Source organism: Apium graveolens, chromosome 3, assembly GCF_009905375.1.
Source record: "Apium graveolens cultivar Ventura chromosome 3, ASM990537v1, whole genome shotgun sequence".
In the NCBI taxonomy this organism is placed as follows: domain Eukaryota; kingdom Viridiplantae; phylum Streptophyta; class Magnoliopsida; order Apiales; family Apiaceae; genus Apium; species Apium graveolens.
Genome location: NC_133649.1, coordinates 187,574,610 through 187,596,340, shown reverse-complemented (window position 1 = coordinate 187,596,340; position 21,731 = coordinate 187,574,610).

Sequence of the window (21,731 nt, the reverse complement as noted above, 5' to 3'; positions counted from 1 at the left end):
TTATAACTTTGAAATCAGGATGATTGTTAACTTGCCTTATGTGATTGATGATGATTTCACTAGCTTCATCTTTGGACTTTAGGAAATAGGTCCAAGAGAACTTTGAGAAATCATCTACAATTACTAGGCAAAATCTTTTCTTTGAGATTGACAATACATTGACTGGTCCAAACAAATCCATGTGAAGCAGTTGCAGAGGTTCTTCAATTGCTGAATCAAGTTTCTTCCTGAATGATACTTTAATTTGCTTCCCTTTTTGGCAGGCATCACATAGTCCATCCTTTGTAAACTCCACCAGAGGAATGCCTCTAAATAGCTCTTTCTTTACCAGCTCATTCATGGTCTTGAAGTTCAAATGGGATAGCTTCTTGTGCCATAGCCAACTTTCATCTTGACTTGAGAAGACAAGTTACAGATTCTACTTTATTTGAGTTGAAGTCAGCTAGATACACATTTCCTCTTCTCACACCAGTGAGAACCACTTTGTTGTTTTGATTATTAATCACAACACAGGTTTCTTTGTTGAAGGTTACTGAGTTGCCTTTATCACAAAGCTGGCTGATACTCAACAGATTGTGTTTGAGACCATCCACTAAGGCAACCTCTTCAATGATGACATTGTCCTTTGAAATCAAGCCATATCCCATAGTATAACCTTTGTTGTCATCTCCAAAAGTGATACTTGGGCCAGCTCTCTCTTCAAACTCTGTGAGCAGGGTAGAATCACCAGTTATGTGTCTTGAACAACCACTATCCAAGTACCAAAGATTCCTTCTGTTTCCCTGCACACATCAAAATCAAATCAAGTTGATTTTGGTACCCAAGTTTCCTTGGGTCCTGCCTTGTTAGCTTTCTTCTTCTGTTTCTTAGGTTTTAACTCATTTGACTTAGGAATTTCAGATTCTTCCTTAGTCATTTGGGTTGGGCCTTTGAAACCACTAGATGCTACAGAATTATTATGCATGTTATGGCTAACAGGAAATGGCATGCTTGGTGCAAACATGTTATTCCAGTAAGGCATGCTAAATGGCATTTGAGGCATATTGTATGCAGCATAATATGGATTAGGTGCAAATGGGATATTAGCAAACTGTGCATTCATGTTCTGTGTAGGCATAGCATTAACAGGCATAGGAGGCATGACATTCATGTTAGAGAATTGAGGCTGAACATACATGGGAGTAGGCATGGCAGATTTGCAATTAACAGACAAATGATTTACACTACCACATTTGACACAGATTTTTCTAGGAGCATATTTGTCAGGTGTGTAGTTGTTATGTTTGTTAATCCCTACTTTACCATTTCTATTGTTTTTCCTTTTAGTTTTTGTTTTTACCTCTATCTTCTCAAGTCTGTCACTCAACTGTTTGACAGTCATGTGACCAACATTAGCCTTCTTCCCTTTCTTGGCTTGACTTGACTCCCCTGAAACAAAGTTCTTGGAAACAGACCCATACTTTTCATTTAGCTTGGTTAATTTGGCTTTACTAATGGGTTTGTTCACAGCCAACGGGTGAGGATTTTTATCATTCGACGGATAACACATTTTGTTACCCGACGGATAGTCCTCATCATCCATCGAGTCTACATCTGTCAGCAATCCATCTACCAAAATAGGTTCTAGTTTCTCCTTATTCTTTTTCCAGGCTTCATCACAAAAGGACTCAATTCCTTGAACCTTGGTGATTTGAGCATGAACATCTCTGGATGTTTTCCATGCTTTAATCACCTCCTGTTCACGATCGAGCTGTTTCTTTAAAATTTCTTCCTTTTTCAAGGACTCAGTTAATTCCTCCTTAGCAATTCTACACTCAATTTTTAGTTTCTCAAACTCAACAAACTGAGACTCAAGCACATTATTCCTCTCACTCAAAAACAAGTTGTTTTCTTTGATTTTAGCATTTTCTTTAGTGAGGGACTTAAGTGTAACACGCAAATGATACAATTCTGTAGACATGTCATTTATTGCATCATTACACTCAGCTTTAGATAAATGTGCAAGGTTTGTAGTAATTACCTGATTGCTTGAGGAACTTGTCTCTGTTTCATCAGACTTGGCCATAAGGGCTAGATTGACATAGCTGATCTCCTCATCTTCATCCAAACCATCAGCTGCCCAATCATTCTCTTGTGTAATAAAAGCCCTTTCCTTCTGTTTGAGTAGATCAAAGTATTTTTACTTATAATCCACAGACTCAAATCTCTTCTTACTGGAATCTGACTTTCTACACTCATTTGCAAAATGCCCTGCCAAGCCATATTTGAAACACTTGAATTTTGACTTATCCACCATGTTTCTATTTGGCTTGGCAGCTCCAAAGTTCTTCTTGAACTTGAGCTTGGCAAATCTTCTTGAAAGGAATGCCAGGTGCTCATCAATGTCCTCCATGTCATCTTGACTCAAAGAATCTTCACTTTCTGCAGCTAGCCCTTTACCCTTGCTTTCACAGGCCTTTGAAGTTGATTCCACAACTTCCATCTTCACTTCCTTCTCCTTTTCCAGTTCAGCAACTAGTGCAATGGATCCTCCTTTCTTCTTTCCTCTCTCCATTCTTTCATCCTGCTCTATTTCAAGCTCATAGGTCTTCAGAATGCCATACAGTCTCTCCAAAGTAAACTCCTTGTAATCTTGTGAGTTCCTCAATGAGACTGTCATTGGTTTCCATTCCTTTGGAAGAGATCTGAGAAATTTCAGATTGGAGTCTTTAGTCTCATAGACTCTTCCATGCAATTTAAGAGCATTTAGTAGCTTTTGGAATCTACTAAAAATGTCAGTGAGTGACTCACTTTCTTCATTGTGAAAATGCTCATATTGCTGAATCAGGAGCTGCATTTTATTTTCTCTTACTTGCTCAGTACCATCACAGATTATCTGTATTATGTCCCAAACTTCCTTGGCAGTCTTGCAGTTGATGATGTTATCAAACATCTCTGCATCAACACCATTGAACAGAATGTTCATGGCCTTTTTATCTTTCCTGACTTGTTCAAGTTCAGGATCAGACCATTCATGCCTTGGCTTTGGAACTGATGGTTCATTTCCTGTTGCAGCTCTCATTGGAACATGAGGGCCTCTTTCTATGCAGTCCACATAGGCCTCATTTTGAGAAAGCATATGAAGATGCATCTTTACCTTCCAATGATGGTAATTATCTTTATCCAGAAAAGGAATCTTGACTCCAACATCTTTCTTGTTCATCTTGCTGAATTGTTTTGATCTTTAAACTCTTTGTAGATTAAGAGCTTGCTCTGATACCAATTGTTAGTCCCTTAACAATATAGCAAGAATTACAGAAGGGGGGTTGAATGGAATTCTTTACCTTTTTCTTGAAATAAAACTGTTCAACTCGATTATAGATATATCTGTTTTGATTAGCACAATACGGAATATAAACTTTAATGAATCAAAACAAGAGTAATTAAAAACAAGAGTCTTTAAAAACTTTCTGGTGGATTTAAACAATTCCACCAGAGATATATATTAATATATCGAGAGAACTCTGTGTGCTGAAATGCTCACAGCTGCTTTTACAAGATAGAACAACTAAGAACACAGGAAATGCTAAAGATAGTGCTTACAAAGATTTCTCTGTGTTTGTTTCTAAGCTCACTTAGTTTTCTTAGTTATTTTATATTTGCTACTCTCTTGGTTTATATATATTACCAAGATTACAAAGTCAAAAGAACTGAATAAATATAAAATCTAACAGTCTTGATCTTTGCTGCTTTTCGTCCTCTATTACCCAGTTAATAGGCTTCCACAGTGTTTGTATCCAATCTCGACGGCTGTGTGTCAGCTTTCACTATTCAACTGATGTTTGAATCTTGATATTATCATCCGTCGACTTTCAGATCATCGGTCGATGACTTAATTGATCATCCGTCGACTGGTATTTTGAACATCTGTTGAAAGTCATTTGATCATCCGTCGAAGCTTTGTTAAGCATCCGTTGATAGCTATTTTGGCACTTGACTTCATTTCACTTATACAGAATTACAAGACATTGCTTATGTACAGTTAATCAACCTATTCTGCATATCTAGTCAAAGTCAACATGACTTATATGCTACTATAGATTCTATACAAAGGTGCATACAACACTGTGCTACAAACTTATCATTATATAAGCTACTCACTCGATGGATAATAAATTACTCATCCGTCGGTACTCAAACTGAGTTATCCGTCGGGACTATAATTCTTATCCGTCGAGTGCTACATTATTTCACTAAGTAAAATCTACTTAGATGTTTTGTTTAGGTAATCATCAAGTGCACAACATATTCACAACAGTCTCTTCTTACAGGTTTGACACTCTGGTATTGGGGCACGTGGTTGGCTATGAAATGTTGCCCTAGATTGTCCGCCGCCCTGGCCAATACTTTCGCTTGGGGCCTTTCTGAATCCGGGGCCTCGTGCAGGTTGGGACACCGCTCCCCTGACGAACCTGCTCGGAAGGCTCCTGTTCCCGGTTCCTATTCTTTGGCTTCCTATCTTCCTTTTCCTATTTTCCTTTTCCTTCACACTCTGCTCACTGCCAGCTTCAACAATCGAGGCTTTTTGCACTAAGGTGGCATAGTCTGTCAGCTCTAACACTGCTACTCGGTTATGCATCCACTGTTTTAGACCAAGTTGAAACCTTCGCGCTTTCTTTTCTTCGGTATTCACAAACTCAGGCACAAATATCGATAACTCAGTAAATTTGGCCTCATATTCTGCTACAGTCATCTTATCCTGTTTCAACTCCAGAAACTTAATCTCCATCTGGGTTTCCATAAACCTAGGGAAGTACTTGTCTAAGAACAGTGGGGTAAATCTATCCAATGGGATCACAGCATCAGTCTCTAGGTTTCGTTTGGACTCCCACCAGTAGTTAACTTCTCCTTTCAGCATGTAGAAGCGAAAATAGTCTTGTGTCGTTCCCCAACACCTAGTATCTCGAAGGACTTTTCTATTTCTTTGAGCCAGGCTCGTGCTTCAACGGGGTCGGCAGATCCTAGAAACTCTGGGGGTTTGAGAGATTTGAAGGCCCTAAAGGCAGTAGCTGTAGTCTTTAGGGAAGCATGTGGTTGTGGTGGAATAGGCTGTTGGTTCATATTTGGTCTTAGCAGTTCCATAAATTCATTCATGGGGTTCCCTCCCTGATGGGTATCCTCAGCCTCTTCTTCTACATATTCTTCCTCATCATATTCATTATAGTCTAGGTCTTCTTCACTTTCCTCATTCACTACAGGGTCAGGTTCACCTCGTTGTTGGTTAACAGATTCTGCGGGCTGTGCCCTGGTTCCTCTTCTACGGGGTGGCATTGTTATGATATTAAAAATTGGTCAATATAGTTGTAATTATAACAGTTGGATTATTTTATTCATATATAAGCATGTCATTTATTATCTAGAAGGTTTTTATAAAGTGCAATAATATAGACATCATTTCTTAATAACTGCTTAGATATATATTAATAAGATCTCCCACTTATATCTTGGGGATGAAACAGCTAGCCGAGTTCATACATGCCTGATTACAATCTATCACTACTAGTTCTGAATACTGAAATGAAAATACATAAGCCATGTACCCTGAAGGGCTAGGAACACTATCTACTACTAGCTATCCTATGAAAATTGGTGACAAGTCACCCATCCTTCTTCAAGGTCCATATCTAGTCACTAGTCTCTCAGTCACTATCACTGTGAGTAAGGTCACGCACCCTCCTCATCGCTCCTGCAATTATCAGCTCTACATCAACTACCGGGATGTATCCTCCCACTGCTGTCATCCTCATCTGAACCCTGGTACGGAGCTCGATCCCATTGATCTCTCTGCGGGCTATGGCTGGAGAAGCAGCTTTGAAATCTCTAGGGTATCCTAGTTGGGTGGCTCTCCAAGCTGTCAGTGCCTGGCTTAACTCCGCAATGCGAGCAGATGTCGCAGTGATCTCAGCGTTAAGCTGACCCACTACCCAGTCGTGTACGGCTACATGCATGGTCGCCGGTGGTGGTAGAGGTAAATCTGGATCACTAGAGGATATGTCATGAACCTCGTGGAAATGTGCACGTATCACCTCCTCATCATCATCATCAGTATAGGGCATAGGGATCTGGATCCCCGGGGGTGGTGTAGGAGAGCGAATAGCCTGGTGAGGGTACATCTCTACATCTCTCCAGACTACGCCATTAGTTATAGGGACAGGAAGCTCAGTCTCCTCCTCTAGGACATCCTCAGTAGGGTCATCATCTGAATCATCAATGGGTGGGCTCTATGGCTCGGGAATAAGGTCACGGTCAGGAATTATTACATCATCAACAGGATCAACCTCCCTCCGAGGCTCCACTGGTACCTGACACAATAGGCAAGGTGTGACTAACTTAGAGTCGGAATTCCCTTGAGGGTAAAACAGTCAAGACAACACGTGTAGCCCGACGACGAACTCGACTTGAGCTCTAATTGATTATTTTATTATTCTTATGTCTACGTATTTTATGTCCTATCGTTTCCAAGATTTGATAACCTAAGGCTCTGATACCATTTCTGTGGCGCCCCAAAACCCGGGGTCAGGAGTCTCGGAAGCCACGCCATCTAAACTCTTACAACCACACACTCACACTACAATATATAAATACTCACGCTTCATGACCCCACACTTATCTCACACACACACACTTACAGGTTATTGTCTTGGAAACGAACCATCATAACTAGAGTAATTGTCAACCATCAAAAGATATTTATTACAACCCAAAAGTAATTGATCTTACAGGGGAGTGACCTTTAGGTAAGGCTAGTCCGCCGGCCAAATATACATTTCTTGTTTATTGCCTTACAGAAGTCATACTTACAAATAAGCCGAACTATAAACAACTGAAAACTAATCCAGCTTATTCTGACTACCTGTGGTACAACACCAAACAATCTACGGAACAACTGGCCATTTCCTACCCATTTTCTGGCTGTGGTTCTCATGGCAGGCATCTTGATTCACTATTGTATTGTGTCAATTTAAGAAAACAAGTGTGAGCTATAATGTCCAGCATAATAATGTACAGTATGAAAATGATTATATGATAACATCTTATATGATAATTATGTTTTATTCGAAAATAGTTTTCCTTGGTGATACACACCTTCTTATGAAAATGATTCTTTAAGGGATTTTATTATCCTGCGAATACCATAATAGTAATCCCAGCACCTAGGCTTGGGTTACGGTATTGCATCTCAATTCCAATTGGAAGAATTAGGACACTCGTTGGAGCCACCGTATACGATGATCAGTCCTAATACGATAATAGTAACCTTTTCTACTAGTAGAAGGATGATACATTCGTATCCGGGTTATCACCATTGCCGCATTCAGGCTATGTGTCCCATTTTCGGGTATACACATACTTCACAAGTTCCTGAGTACCTTCGCCTGTGGTACCTTTGGTAGTCCATCTAGCATACATAGTACCAGAGTCTACCCCTCTCTTGTCCTTTAAAAGAATTCTATCAATCTCGAGAACTCGAACCACATCGAAGTTCCCCAGGCATTTTACTTGTTGATAGATACAGCTTATCTCTCTAAGATATAAGTGTATATATATGTATATATGTACTTCCAAGAATTTCGGAGGAAGTACTAAGGATGTGAGTTGACCGTTGTCAACAGATAATTAATAAGGGGGAAAAGTTTCTCTTTGAAACAATATTCAACATATTAAATAAGTCGGGATAATATTCACCGACGATCTGAAATTATTCGAATGATATTCTAAAATCAGAAAGTATATTTTAAATCAGGATCTATGATTTTTAAGTCAATAATAAACCCTTAAATAAATAATAAATAATTAAATGATAATCGATAAATAATTAAACCTCGAATGGGTTTACTCTCTAAAATAATATTTAAAATAATATTCCTCAACTAGTTTGTGTCTTCATAATTAATAATCTATAGTGATTAATCGGGTTTGAAATAAATAAATGTTGGAGTATACCGTTCCCATAATAAGGAATAAGTATATAGTATTTATTATTCGAACCATAAAATATAGTTGAAGGAATATGATCGTTGGGAAATCATTTTTAATAAAAGTTTGAGGTATTTTAATCTTTCGTTAGTGGACGTTGAGTCCCTTTTTAAAACGTACTACTATGGACTTATAACCTTCCTATAATATCGCCGGAATAATTTCCGGGTTTTATCTTAAATCCCGACCAACTCTCGGTCTTATATAATACGTCAAGCTTAAAGCGAAATAACATTTCACGATATATACTTTATCGTACAACATCGCTATATTATGCGAAATTTCAACAACTACGTATCATGGAAAGCATGGTATTTATGCAATGATAGTAAAACAATCCTTTCACAACACAACAGTAAAATGAAGTTGGGTTCGTAAACTTGCCTGGGTATCTCGAGGTGGAGGATGCTCTAGGTTCCGCTCGGAAATTTATAACCATAAACACATTTCTTTTCGTTAGGTTCCGTTCTAATTTACGGCAACTCGCACTCATGCGCTACTTATTATGCACCCTCTCAACTTATACTACCCTTATCATTCCTTTAAGTCATATTCCATTATGCTCACTTCATTTTCCTAAGTATCTTAGGTTCATCCTTATTATCGTCGTTGGCTCCGCTTATGGATTCTTACGGTTTCTACTCGCGCGGTCTCGGTTCTGACATATTTATAAAATTTAGAAATCATTATTTTCACTTGAAATTTTTATGGAAGTTAGGATACTCAATAGTTTACTCTCTATAAAAATTTCATGATTTATGAACACTTTTAAGTCTACCCTTTATATTTTCAAAGTTCGTAATTTGTAGCAGTTTTTGTCGCGTAAATCACTTTTAGTAAAATGACCATAACGTTTGATCCGTAAATCGGAATCAAGCGATTCAAGCGCATAAACGATCCTTATAACATTTTATATCCTAAACAAAGTTATTTTTCAAGAAAATATAGTTTAAAACTTCGGTACTTTCTGCAGAAACTTAAAGTTACGATTTGTTGATTTTAACGGAGTTGCATTTACGATCGGGGTTTCATTTACGCCCTAACTCTTAACACAACCAGAAACAATCATCATATAATCATCAACACATAAAATCCTCTCAATAACATCATGTTCTTGAGGCAACAACAACCAACCTCAAATCTACTTAACTTAATCATCAAGATTTCATCAATAACACTCATTTCACTAGGTTTACTACCACATACTAAATGGATCTTAAAAATGAACCTTAAATAAAGTTGGGCCAAAGATTTTTACCTTTATTGAAAGATTAAGATGTGTTCTTGAGGATGGTGGAGGCTTGAAAGTGCTTGGTATGATTTTTAGAACCTGAAACCACCATTGAAATCAAGAAACCAAAGAGAGGTCACTATTCATACTATTCGCTAGTGAGTTTCTTGAATTTATTCCACCCATAAAACCTTGATAAAAAGAGATGAAAGAATTTTCTTACCTTAGTTTAGTTTCTAGGAGGCTTGAGAATTAATTGGGTGATTTTACAAGAGCTAGAACTTGGAGTTTTTGAATTGGATTTCCCTTTTTTCTTCAATATTGCCGAATGGAAGCAAATGGGGATGGGGGGGTATTTATACTCCTCTTGGTTGCTTCTCTTGGATGCTTTGCTAGGTTGCTTCTAGGAAGATGAGGTGATATCTTTGCAATTGATTTTATTCTCCTAGTATAGAATTCTAGGTTGATTCTTGGTTGCAAATCTTAGGGACAAATCTTAATAGCTTGCTAGGTTACAAGCTAAACTACTTGGTTCGCTTCCTTAGCACACTATTTTTCTAGCTAGCTTGATCATCCTATGGTTAGCTCACTATTTGATGAAGTAACCATGGTTACTTCCTTACCATGGTTTAGTTAGTGTGTTACGTTTATTTAATCATTTACACGTTCGCTCGGTTACTTAACGTTCTTCGTAATACTTACTCGTAAATGGTTCGCGACGTAATTCCTTTCGTATTTATTCCCTATATTTTTAATTATCCTACTTGAATAAGATATGAGACTAGTACATTCCCTAAGTTACGATTTTATAGACTATCGTATAGGTCTTAGGAAATTATATTAGATTTAGGCATTTGTTTTTGTGATTATTTGATATTCTTGTCCTTGTGCTTTTGATCATTGACTATAAGTTTAGAAATTGTTTTGAGTGTGATAAAAAAATGGAAGGGGAGAATGGTAACAACCAGAGCAACAATGAAAATCAGAATAATAATGACAATCAGGAAAATAATGATGAAGGAGGAAACGTCTTTGACCAACTAGCTGAAACTTTAGCTGTGCTTGTGAATCAACAACCAAAGCCCAACATCGTCTCTCAGTTCAAGTGTTTGAACCTGCCAACTTTTGATGGAGCAATAGACCCGGCTATCGTCGAGATGTGGATACAAGAGATGGAAATAGCTTTCAGACTCCTAGGGAGCAGTGAGCAGCAGAAGGTGACCTTATCTATGAACCAATTACAAGGAAGCGCTTATGACGATGACTCATGGAAAAGAGGAAGAACAAAATAGCAGCGAGTCTTGAAAAAAATCCTGAACAGTATACATGAGCAAAGTTCAAGAAGACTTTGGAGGTCAAGTACTTTCCGAGAATAGTTCGTCTGTAGAAAGAGAGGGACTTCATTTGGCTTTAGCAAGGTGGAAGAACCATCATTGAATACGAAGCAGAATTTGCAAAGCTTGCGAAGTACGCGTCAACCTTAGTGGCAGATGAGAGCAGTCGAGCATGAAGATTGGAAGAAAGGCTTCGAAGCGATATCAGGAACTTTATGGCGTCTTTTGAACCTTAGACATACGAGGTTGTCCTCAACAAGGCGTTAGTGATCGAGAGAGAATTGACAGAATCTGAAAAGGCGTCTGGTAGCTAGAATATGAGATGATTCGCTTAAACTGGTGGGAAATCTTTTCATGGGGGACCACCCAAGAAGCCACGTATGTACGATAATATTGGAGGCCAAGATGATCGAGAAAGGTGTTCGAGGTGCGGCAAGAATCATCTCGAAAAAGTCTGCCGTTGGGATACAGGTGCTTGTTTTCACTGCGGAGAAGTAGGACACAAAATTTTGAACTGCCTGCACAACCCGCCACCGCTACTAAGGAAGAAGCATATAACAAGATGGAAGAATGACGTGTATTTTAGCTCACAGAAAATGACAACAATCGCAATTAAGGCATGATTTCTTTTGGTGACTTATTAATTTAATTAATTTAATTATTTTTTTGTGAATTTGGGGATCAAATTATTTTTAGGAGAGAAGAATGTAAAATCTATAATTTTATTTTTAATTTATTTATTAGATATTATTTTGTTCAGATAAATATTTTAATTAAGACTATTCCAAAAAAAATTTGTGCAAGTTATTTGAGTTGTAAAATAAATTGTTATTTGTATAAAGAAGTGTGAGAATAAATTCAAAAAAATCAATATCTTTTTAGTTTAAGTATTTGTGTGTGTCAAATATTTATTTTTAGAATTCTTTTGGATAGGTTGTAAATTTTTAGCAGGAAATTTTATTATTTCCTACTTAAAATTAGGGTTTCGTGTGTGATGCCCTCAATCTCGGGGTTAAGAAATGAGGACCCACACACCTTTAATCTAATAATTAAATAAGCATAAACCTCGATTAACTACTAACAGGACCAAACAGGATAAAGTATGAGACAAGATTACAACTACCAATCATAAAATATAACTTACAACCCCAAAATAATATTAAATAAACATAATCGATTCCGGCTTGGAACCGATAGATAACCCATTGTATCTTTACAACTCTCTGTCTAAGCGCTTGCTCACTCAAAAACACCACTACCTGCTCTGGCAACCGGAAGCCCTCAACACGATAGGGACCACCAGGTATGCTCTTACGAGCAGTGCGCCTAAGCCTGGCCATCTTCTTGCTTAACTGCCATGGTTAGATTAAAACAAAACATATGAGTATAAAACTCAGCAAGTAACTATAAAGCAGTTCTATGATATGAAATCCACAATTTACTTTACCAATCTCAGGGCATTCTATTTTATTTGTTCTAGATGGCAGATTTCCATCTTTTGGGTTAAAGAAGGGTTATGAAGTAAAATATGGGGCTTCCAAGGAACAAGGCTCAAAGCAGGGTGAAAGCCGATATTCAACACAAATCAATAAAGGATCAAAATAGATCTTTCAGAAAAGGAAACAGCAATATTTTCATTATATAGAATCAATTATATGATCAAAAGATTAAAATCAGGTTTCATGAGCTTTAACCTTCACAATATCACAATCAACTCTTTTCAAAGCAATATAAACCATTCTCATTTTCAAAGAATCAATTACTGAGTAGGAAATTTCAATTCCTTTTTAAAATCAATATAGAACCCTTGATTGGACCACTTTATCTTTCATTTCATTATAATACGGGTGATTAGCCCGTACCGACCTCCATCCGGCCATTAAGGTACCATACGACATAATTTTAGTTTTAAACTGGACTAGCCCCGCTAGCCTCTTACAATGACTGGACTAGTCCCACTAGCCTCTTACGTCCCATCCAATCCATCAGGAATTCGTTTGGAAAACTTTGAGTTGGAGAAATTAGGTTTTCTAAATTCATTTTATCATTACCAAGAATATGAAATCATTCAGACTCTTTCGAGTCGAAACTCATTCTTAAGTCAAATTTCAAGAAATCAAATATAAGGAAATGAATCAAGGACTAGCAAGGAGTAATTCTAGGGATTTTGATCAAATGATAACAAGGTACTCAAATTAGGGAATCAAAACCGTTTCAAGGATCAATAGGAAATATGGTGATCAAGAAATAAGGTATCATTACAAGGGGTTCGTAAAGGTAATTATAGGGTTTATAACAGTTCATGGCTTAACGAATAACTTGAACAGGAAAGACAGGTTACCAAAGGGTTGAATCAATAAGCTTATCAACAACAATTTAACAATATCAAAGACAGGGTATCTCAAATCATTAACAGGGGTTCATTATTTAAACAGTTCCATACTCTACATGGTATGAACAATAACCTCTCTATAACCATTTTCACAAGTAATGAGAGTTACTTGCCTGAATTCACTTTCCTGAAGGTTGAACTACTGCCACCTAGTATACCCTTCCCTTTCCTAGCCTGAATGCCCTCACGCTCCGAATCTACAATAAAACCAAAACCTTAATCAGTTTCCCAACTCTCGTTCCCGGAACGATCACTCAATATGATAGCTCGATTATACTCTTGACTCAAATATACGAGTATAGCGTATACACATAAGCACATAGCACATAACACATTCCTTTCTCATAGCCTTTATATCTTTATATTCTCATCGATCGATTCATACTAGTTTAACTTTAACTATTCTTCAAATCACACTAGTATAGCTCTTACGAGTACATGATTTATTCACAACTAAATCTTTTGCGACCATAAGTGTCACTTATAGTTCTTAATAACAAACAACTTAATTTCCTTTTCTTTTATTACTTAATTCGAACCACAACAACGACTAATAAATCACATATCCCCTAGAAAATCACATGCAATTACTTTAGCAAGGTATTGGAACCAAATCATTCGCTTTTCTACTTATATTCCATTCGTCTATACACATAAACACAACCACGTATACTCAATTTCAATCTCATATAATCAAACACAATAAACCTCTTTTGGTATGCTTATTACAAGGGTCTTTTACGCAATTACGCTTCATTCTTTTAGTCCAAAAACCGAATCATATACATTTTAAGAACGAAATTCAACACCCTCTTTTAATTATCAAATTCGAACACAAGCATCATCCAATCAAAGTCATGAAACCAAGTTCTTATTAGTAACTAAGATAATTAGCATATAATCTCACAAAAATCCACTTAATTCTCTTTTTAACCATAAGACCCATTCGGGTTTTTCAATAAATCACACATGCAAGGATCAATTTTTGACATGCAAAGTTTTATATCATATCTTCAACTTGTTTTAAACCTTAACTAGTCATGCAACTCATTTTCATCACAATTTTCGAATCACAAAACCAAACATCACCTAATAATTCAAGCTTTAATCAATGCATTCACTTAACCATCAAATCAATCTCTTCTAGACCCATTTTTCATTCGGCTAAATCATGATTCACAATCTCAAGGACCAAAAAATGACATGCACTACTAGTTCTTCTTTTAAATTAACATGCAATCATATTTTACACTAATTAAGCTTAGTTTACACTAAGATCAAGCCACCAAATCTAATTCCCCTTTTTATTAGCATAATGCCGAACCAAAACCCCAACATGCAACCTTCAAATTTGATTTTCTAAACATCAAATCACTTACACACATCCAAATTCTTTTAAAGCAATCAAAGCAATCCATTTATCAATCATATACTTAAATTTCAAAGAAATACAAAACCTTTTTTGAACTTTCAAGAAACCAAAACATGCAAGGCTCAAAATCATATCAACATATCATTAAAATTCCACCGGCTCTCCTTGGATCATGGCCGGTGGTGGTCGAACTTAAGAGTGCCCCTAACGGGTCTCCTCTTGAGTTTTAAACCACAAAATCTTCTTGAATCTACTCTTATGATTATATGTCAAGCAATTGATTTCCTTGAATACAACCATAGAGATGGTCACGATAAACACTTACATGCAAGTGGTAATTGAGTAGTACACCGAAAATAGAAGCTATAGATGGTAATATCTTTGAGTTTGGGTGAATATTTGATGTTGCATGCAAGAGAGAGAGAAGAGAGATGGAGAGAGCCGGGAGAGAGAGTGTTCGAGAGAGAGGAAAAGAAAGTGAGGGAGAGGGGGAGGATGTTCACAGGAAAGAAAGAAAATAAAGGGGGAGAGTGTTTATATTGTATTAGGGCCAATGGTATTTTAGTAATCTACTAAATCCCTTTTTGTGTTTGATTAATCCTTTCTTTTTACTCAAATAAGATAAAAATCAAATATAAAGTATATCTCTCTCGGAAAGTCAAAAATTATTGCAAATGACAATTTTAATACGCAGATATCGAAATTAGTTTTCCAACCATTAATCATAATAAACTTTTGAGCGAACGGTTGATTTTATATGATTTTCGTAAGTTCGTCCTAATAATAGCATTTTATCACATAAAAATCAATTTAAAATGCAACGACCGACAAATAAATCCGTCCATCATTTTTAAAAAGTCTTTAGGACTAATACGAAGATAATAAAACAAATCTCATGCCTTTATCTTACTCAAATAATTTTATAAAAATGTGCGAAGGTTAAATAAACTTTATTTAAATCAAATAATTCCCTTAAATCCAGAAAAATGTCAACAGATCACGTAATCATGAACATGGACAAACAAACACACATACGAACACATCACAACTTATGTCTGATCATGAAATTTGTCCTTCTTTAATTTTATTCCTTTCTACGCGTACCTGGTCACGTTCAGCCTGACGGCCCGACGCTCCGTGTTTCAATTACGCTTCTCATTATCGACCGACACGTCACTAGAACGCAATACTTTACTCAAGCATTCATTTCACATAATAACACATAATTCACGTTTTAAATACCTTAATCCCTTTTTAGGATGGGTTTCGTTCTACTTGACGGCCCGACAACAGCTTAACTTCTAAGCTGACTCTTTAAATTGGAACGCCTTTATTTACGCTCCTAGATTCTAATATACAGTAAAGATAATTAACCAGCACTTAACTACATAATTATAATCACTTCACATAAATCACACTTTATTCACTTAATTATGTCTGAAAAAAATCTCAGTCGTCACAATCTACCCTCCTTAAAAGGATTCTGTCCCAGAATCTAGTCTAAGCAAATAGATGGGGATTGTAATAACCCCAAAAAAATTTTGGACTTTTTGTAAACCTTATGAATAGTGATTTTGCTGATTATGCTGAATAAAAAAACTTTTCATACCACACAATGTAGTAGTTCTTTTATTGATATTCTGAGGTCTTATTAGTACTCTATATGGTATATAAGTGTATGTAAAGATCGTCAGAATCCAAATCCGAACACTTTGATTTTTCCCAAAAATCCACCAGATACCGAAAGAATTGAGTATAAGGTAACATGATAAAAAAAATTTAAATTCAAGGATTTTTAAAGAGGATCATAAAAGTAATATAAAATATTGAGAAAGGTTTAGGGGAACCTAAGTAATAAGATCCCAGGTATGATCCCTCAAATGATAAACGAGAACGAAAGTTAAGCGAACCGTATAACAGATAAGCGGTCATTAGCCAAGTAATTAGGCGTTAATCAAAGAGGTTAGTGGATGATGATGTCATCACACCAACAAGAAGAAGACAAGTGTAAGAGGATGACATGAGAAATATGACATAGGCATGGTGACATAAGCATGATAAATGGAGGGATTTGTTGGTTGATTGTGAGCCACACAATTTTTACCATGATAACAATCTAATTAACAACAAAAGGAAGTAACCAAGCTAAACACCACATAAATCATTTAATCAAACTAGAAACATTTTTACTTCACTTTTTCTTCCCTTGCTCTCGGCCAAAACCAGAGCAGCAACTTAAAACTACCATATCTCCTTCAATACTCACTCAAATGTTGTGTTCTATAGCTCGTTGGAAAGGTATTGAGATGGCCTACAACTCTTGTTCAGAAGTCTTGTCCAAATAAGCAAGGTAAGACCCTCATTTTTACAGTTATTTAAATCGGACTTTTAGAAACTTCAAAACCTAACTTTGTGTTCTTGATTTCTTTGGAAAGATCAAGCTTGTAGGAGGTTAGATTAAGGCTCCCTAAGTCTTCCTAGAAACTTAACACCTACCAAGGAAGGTATCAACTTCAAACCCTAGCTTTGATTTTATGATTCCATTAAGTTTTATTGAAGCATTTTTAGTATTAAGGCATGATCTTTGATTATAAGTAGTTTTGGTGGATTTGTATTGGTTTTGAATATTGGGTCTTTGATTGGTTGGATAAATTGGTAAAACTTGGAGTTGGGGAATGAGTTTGTAGTATGATGGTTGAATATTGTTGTATTGGTGGTTGTGAGTAAATTGATGATAATTTAGAGTGTTAATTAAATTGGAAATCACGTAAACATAAATGTCACAATGCCAGATTTTCCTTAACTGTTCTGTTCTTAACTTTAGGACCCATGAACTCACTAAAAGATTCTAACCTTTTCCATTTTTAGATAGTTCATGTTATGAGCTTCGTTTTTATATGTGGTTCGCTTGAATTCGATGTACGGTTTAGGAGAAATGACCATTTTAAGTAACGGCATTTCGCGAACGAACCATTACCCCTCGCCTTACTTTGAAACCTTGGTTAAGGCCCTTAAATGACTAATTGGAGTATGAAACAATTATGTAAAGTGGACTAGGCAGTTTTTAGGGTATTCGCGAAAGCGTTGCCTAAAAATTCGTAACGGTTAATTTATTAAAAATGGTGGAGCCGAGGGTACTCGAACGACTTATGTGATTTGTTAAGCGTAGAAATGACCATAAGCAAATGTTAGGGTTCAATTGGTTAAAGTCTAGTTTCTTAAGCGACCGTGGTTTAATTCCGGCTTATGTTGTTGTTCATAGGTTACCGGACCCACTCTAAGCTTAAGTCTACCCCGGAGCACTCAGGAAAGTTTTCTACCCGTTATACTGTTGTTGTGATGTAAATATATGTATATGCATTATCTTGTGATAAGTGCATGATTGTTATTAGCAAATTTTGTGATATATTGGAGCATGCTGATATGGTATATATACATATCTATTTCGTAATCTTGATATCTAATTGTTGATTCAAATGCTTATAAGTTGCATAATACCTATGCTTGAGATAAGCAGTAGTTGCGTATACCCTTAGTATAGGGGACCCAAAGGTGAACATTTTTCTAAACTGGGAGTCGATGTTCCCGAGTATAATATATATATATATATATTCATATATATATGGATATAGTTTTCAAAACTATTAATTGAATAAGGTTTATTCGATAACTTTATTTTATTCAATGAATATTATTAGTTGAATATTCATTCGAGAAATTATGACTCCGTTTATTTTATTTATTGAATATTATTTTGAATATTCATTCGAGGACTTATGACTCCGCTTATTTATTAAATAATATTCTTTATTTTATTAAAGAATAGTGTTTCGATAATCAAACTTATTTTCGATTATTCAAATAAAGATCTTACTTTCGTATAAGTATATCTTTGATTATTCGTTATTCATTTCAAGTATGAGTTTTTTAAAACTTCTACTTCAATTACTTTTATAAAAATTATCCTTTATGGGAATATTATTTAATAATAATATTAAGATATTTTCTAATATATCAGGACTGATTTATTTCATTAAATCAGTATTACTCCAAACATTCTTAAAAATGTTTTCGAGTCTTCAAAATGATTTTTAAAAGTTAGAGCGGATCCCAAAACTCATTTTGATATTTAAGATCTTCCTTTCGAAGGGGATTTAAATACTCGCTCAAAACCTGAGGGATCCGGCTCAGTGGTGTATTTTACATTCGAAACGAGGTTGTTGTTTTGAGAAAAAATCTTGATTACTTGCCCATCGTTCGGGAAGTAATTTCATCTATTTGAGTCGGCATAAGCAACATGGACTCTGTGGGCGTCCATGAAAGTGTAAGTGGCTCAGTGGGAGTCCATCAAATGTGTAAGTGGCTGAGTGGCAATCCAGCATAAGGTCCTATTGCGACCAGTGTGATGACCAGTGGGGAATTCGTCCATCTATTAGTAGAAAATGTTACTTATTGGTATCTTTGCCTGATCAGAAAGATATCAAGTTTATGCCAAGGTTTTCTTCTTTCCAAAATTCATTAGATATTGCAACTCTGTTTATAATTTTCATAACAGAGGTTTTCAAGGAGTGTATGAAATGTATATATATAGGTGTATATATATATCGGGACTTAATGAAGTATCTCTTAACTTAATTTCTTTCAAATGATATTTCAAAGATTGAATCTATTCAAGTCTTATCTTGTAGTCTCATCAGTGTGATGAACTTTTGAAACTAATTATAACTTGAACGGTGGTAGTTCAAGTAATATTCAGAAAAGATATAAGTCTATTGGAGTATCTTGTAACTTCATCTTTTGAACTTATATCTAGTAAATGATTATCTTATGCATGCCAAAGATTTTCAGAAACACGTTGAGACAAGGTTAGATATATGAGATCACCTTGCAATGATATTTTTATACAGTTATAAACTGGAACTTTATGTATATTATACATGTCAAAGGATTTCAAAGATTGTGAAAAGTATATATGTATGTATATACTGAATATTTTGTGACTTGGTCGCGTTAAGATATCAACTTGGTTCATTTCTTCTTAACCAAGACTTTCTTGAGTACTATGAGAATGCTTATATATTATAAATTATTATACATACTATTTCGGTGGGCTTGTTGCTCACCCTTACTTTCTTCTTTCATCACACAACATCAGATAGACAAGATGAACAGGACCAAGCTCCCAATTCATGAGCGGATAGGAAACGTTCCGCAGTTTCCTATAGACGTTGATGTCGCTGTAGCTGAGGTAGGAACTACCAATAGGCTAGGCTTTCAACTTTTGATGTACCAGACTTATGTATCTTTATGAATTGTAATAATGGCAAAGAAATGTAAATTTATTCAGAAACCCTTTTAAGGTGTGATGGCATATAATTGTGAAATAAAATGACTCGTGTTATTTTTGGATATTCATCTCTGAGACTATAACTTGTGGTGTGTGTGTTTATTGTGGGGTCACAGTACAGAGTAGTTGATTGTTTATTAAGATTGGGTGTTATTAAGGGAAATGGAACTCGTGACAACCCGGATCCCCGACCCCGGATTTGGGGGTGTTACAGAAATGGTATCAGAGCTAAGCGTTATAAACCTCAGAGATGATATGACGTTAAAATAATAAGTTCACTAAGATAATAAGAACTCTTGCCAAGTTCATAGTCGGACTACCTAACGTAGTACTGACAATTAAAACCCCTATGGGAACCCTTATAAATATCGTGATAGAAGTGTAGTTCGTTATCGTATATAGTAGCGGGACTCCGAACCCTGAGGTTGAGGAGCAACAACGCGATGATGTTTTATTACTTATTGGAGATCAGATTATGGATCTGATAGAGCATCCTAACGCGGGACCGGATGATGTTCATATTGAGGATGTAGCAGTTGGGGATGTTGTCTTAGAAGGGATTGTTGCTGAGAAGAATCCCGTGGAGGATCCTGACAAGAATGAATAAAGGACCACTGAGGAATTGATGGCTATGGTTAGGGCGACTACCAGAGGTAGGATTGGCCGGTTACTACCGGAGGTTCGTTCAAGTTCGTAAAGATAGTAGCCCCTTTAACGCACTTACTCGTAAGACTGAGAAGTTCGAATGGACAGAGAAATACGAGAACAACTTTTAAGAACTGAAGCAAAGATTGGTGACGGCCCCTATAAAGGCATTGCCGGATGGAAAATGAGATTTTGTGATGTGTAGTGACGCTTCGCATAAGGAATTAGGGTGCTTCTTATACAACACAACAAGGTAATCGCGTACGCGTCAAGACAATTAAGGGAATATAAAATTCGATATCCCCACCCATGAGCTTGGGCTCGTGGCAATAGTTTTTCCCTAAAGATTGGAGGCACTACTTGTATGGAGAGAATTGCAAGATTTACACAAACCATAGGAGCTCTAGTACATTTTTACGTAGAAAGAGATCAACATACGCCAGAGGAGGCGGTTAGAGCTAATCAAGAATTATGATTGGGAGAATCTTTATCATTCAGGGAAAGCCAATGTGGTGGCTGATGCCCTTAGTAAAAAGGAGAGACTCAAGATGATAATGTCTTTGGGAGAGTTTATAAGAGATTTTGAGAAAATGGAAATAGAAGTGAACGTAACTGGAGCCGGTACCGAAAAGCTGTTTGAGATTGCAATACAGCCCGAATTATTGGAAAAGAACATATTGTGCCAGAAAAGTGATGAATGAAGGCAGAGAGCCAACAAATAGATAAGAGATTAATACCGAGAAAGATGATAAGGGAATAATGAGGTATTCCTACAGAATTTGGGTTCCAGATGTTCAAGAGCTTAAAGATGAGATCTTAGATGAAAGCTAGTTTGAGGAATAAGATTTAGAGCAAACCTTGAACGTGATAGTCAGGGAGGTCGCCATCAAGATAGAAGGGACCCATAACATAATGAAGTGGAAAATGAGGATTTAAAACATGTAGGATGACCCCGATTATGGGGAGGAGGAGGGAACGTTCAGACTAAGGAAACAGAAGTCGAGTAAGGAAAGGAGACCTGAGACGGTACTCCTATATGACAATTTATGGACCTTTCTACACAGAACTTAGACTATAATCCCCAACCACCACCCTGAGGAAACAATGCGGTGAGAAATTCTTTCAGGACCTTTAAGTCGGTAAGCTCTCAGAGTTCCAAGGAACAAGCTGACCCAGTCGAGGCAAGAGTCTGGCTAAAGGAAATATAGGAATCATTTGAGATTCTAAATGATTGATGAATCACAAAAGACCATTTTTGTCACTTACCCTCCTAAGAGAGAGGCCACCCGCTGGTGAAAGGCCAAGGAAGGCACGGAGCAAGAGATTATAATAAACTGATTTAAGTTCAGTTAATTGTTTTCAGGAAAGTACTTCCCAAGGTTATGGAGATAGTG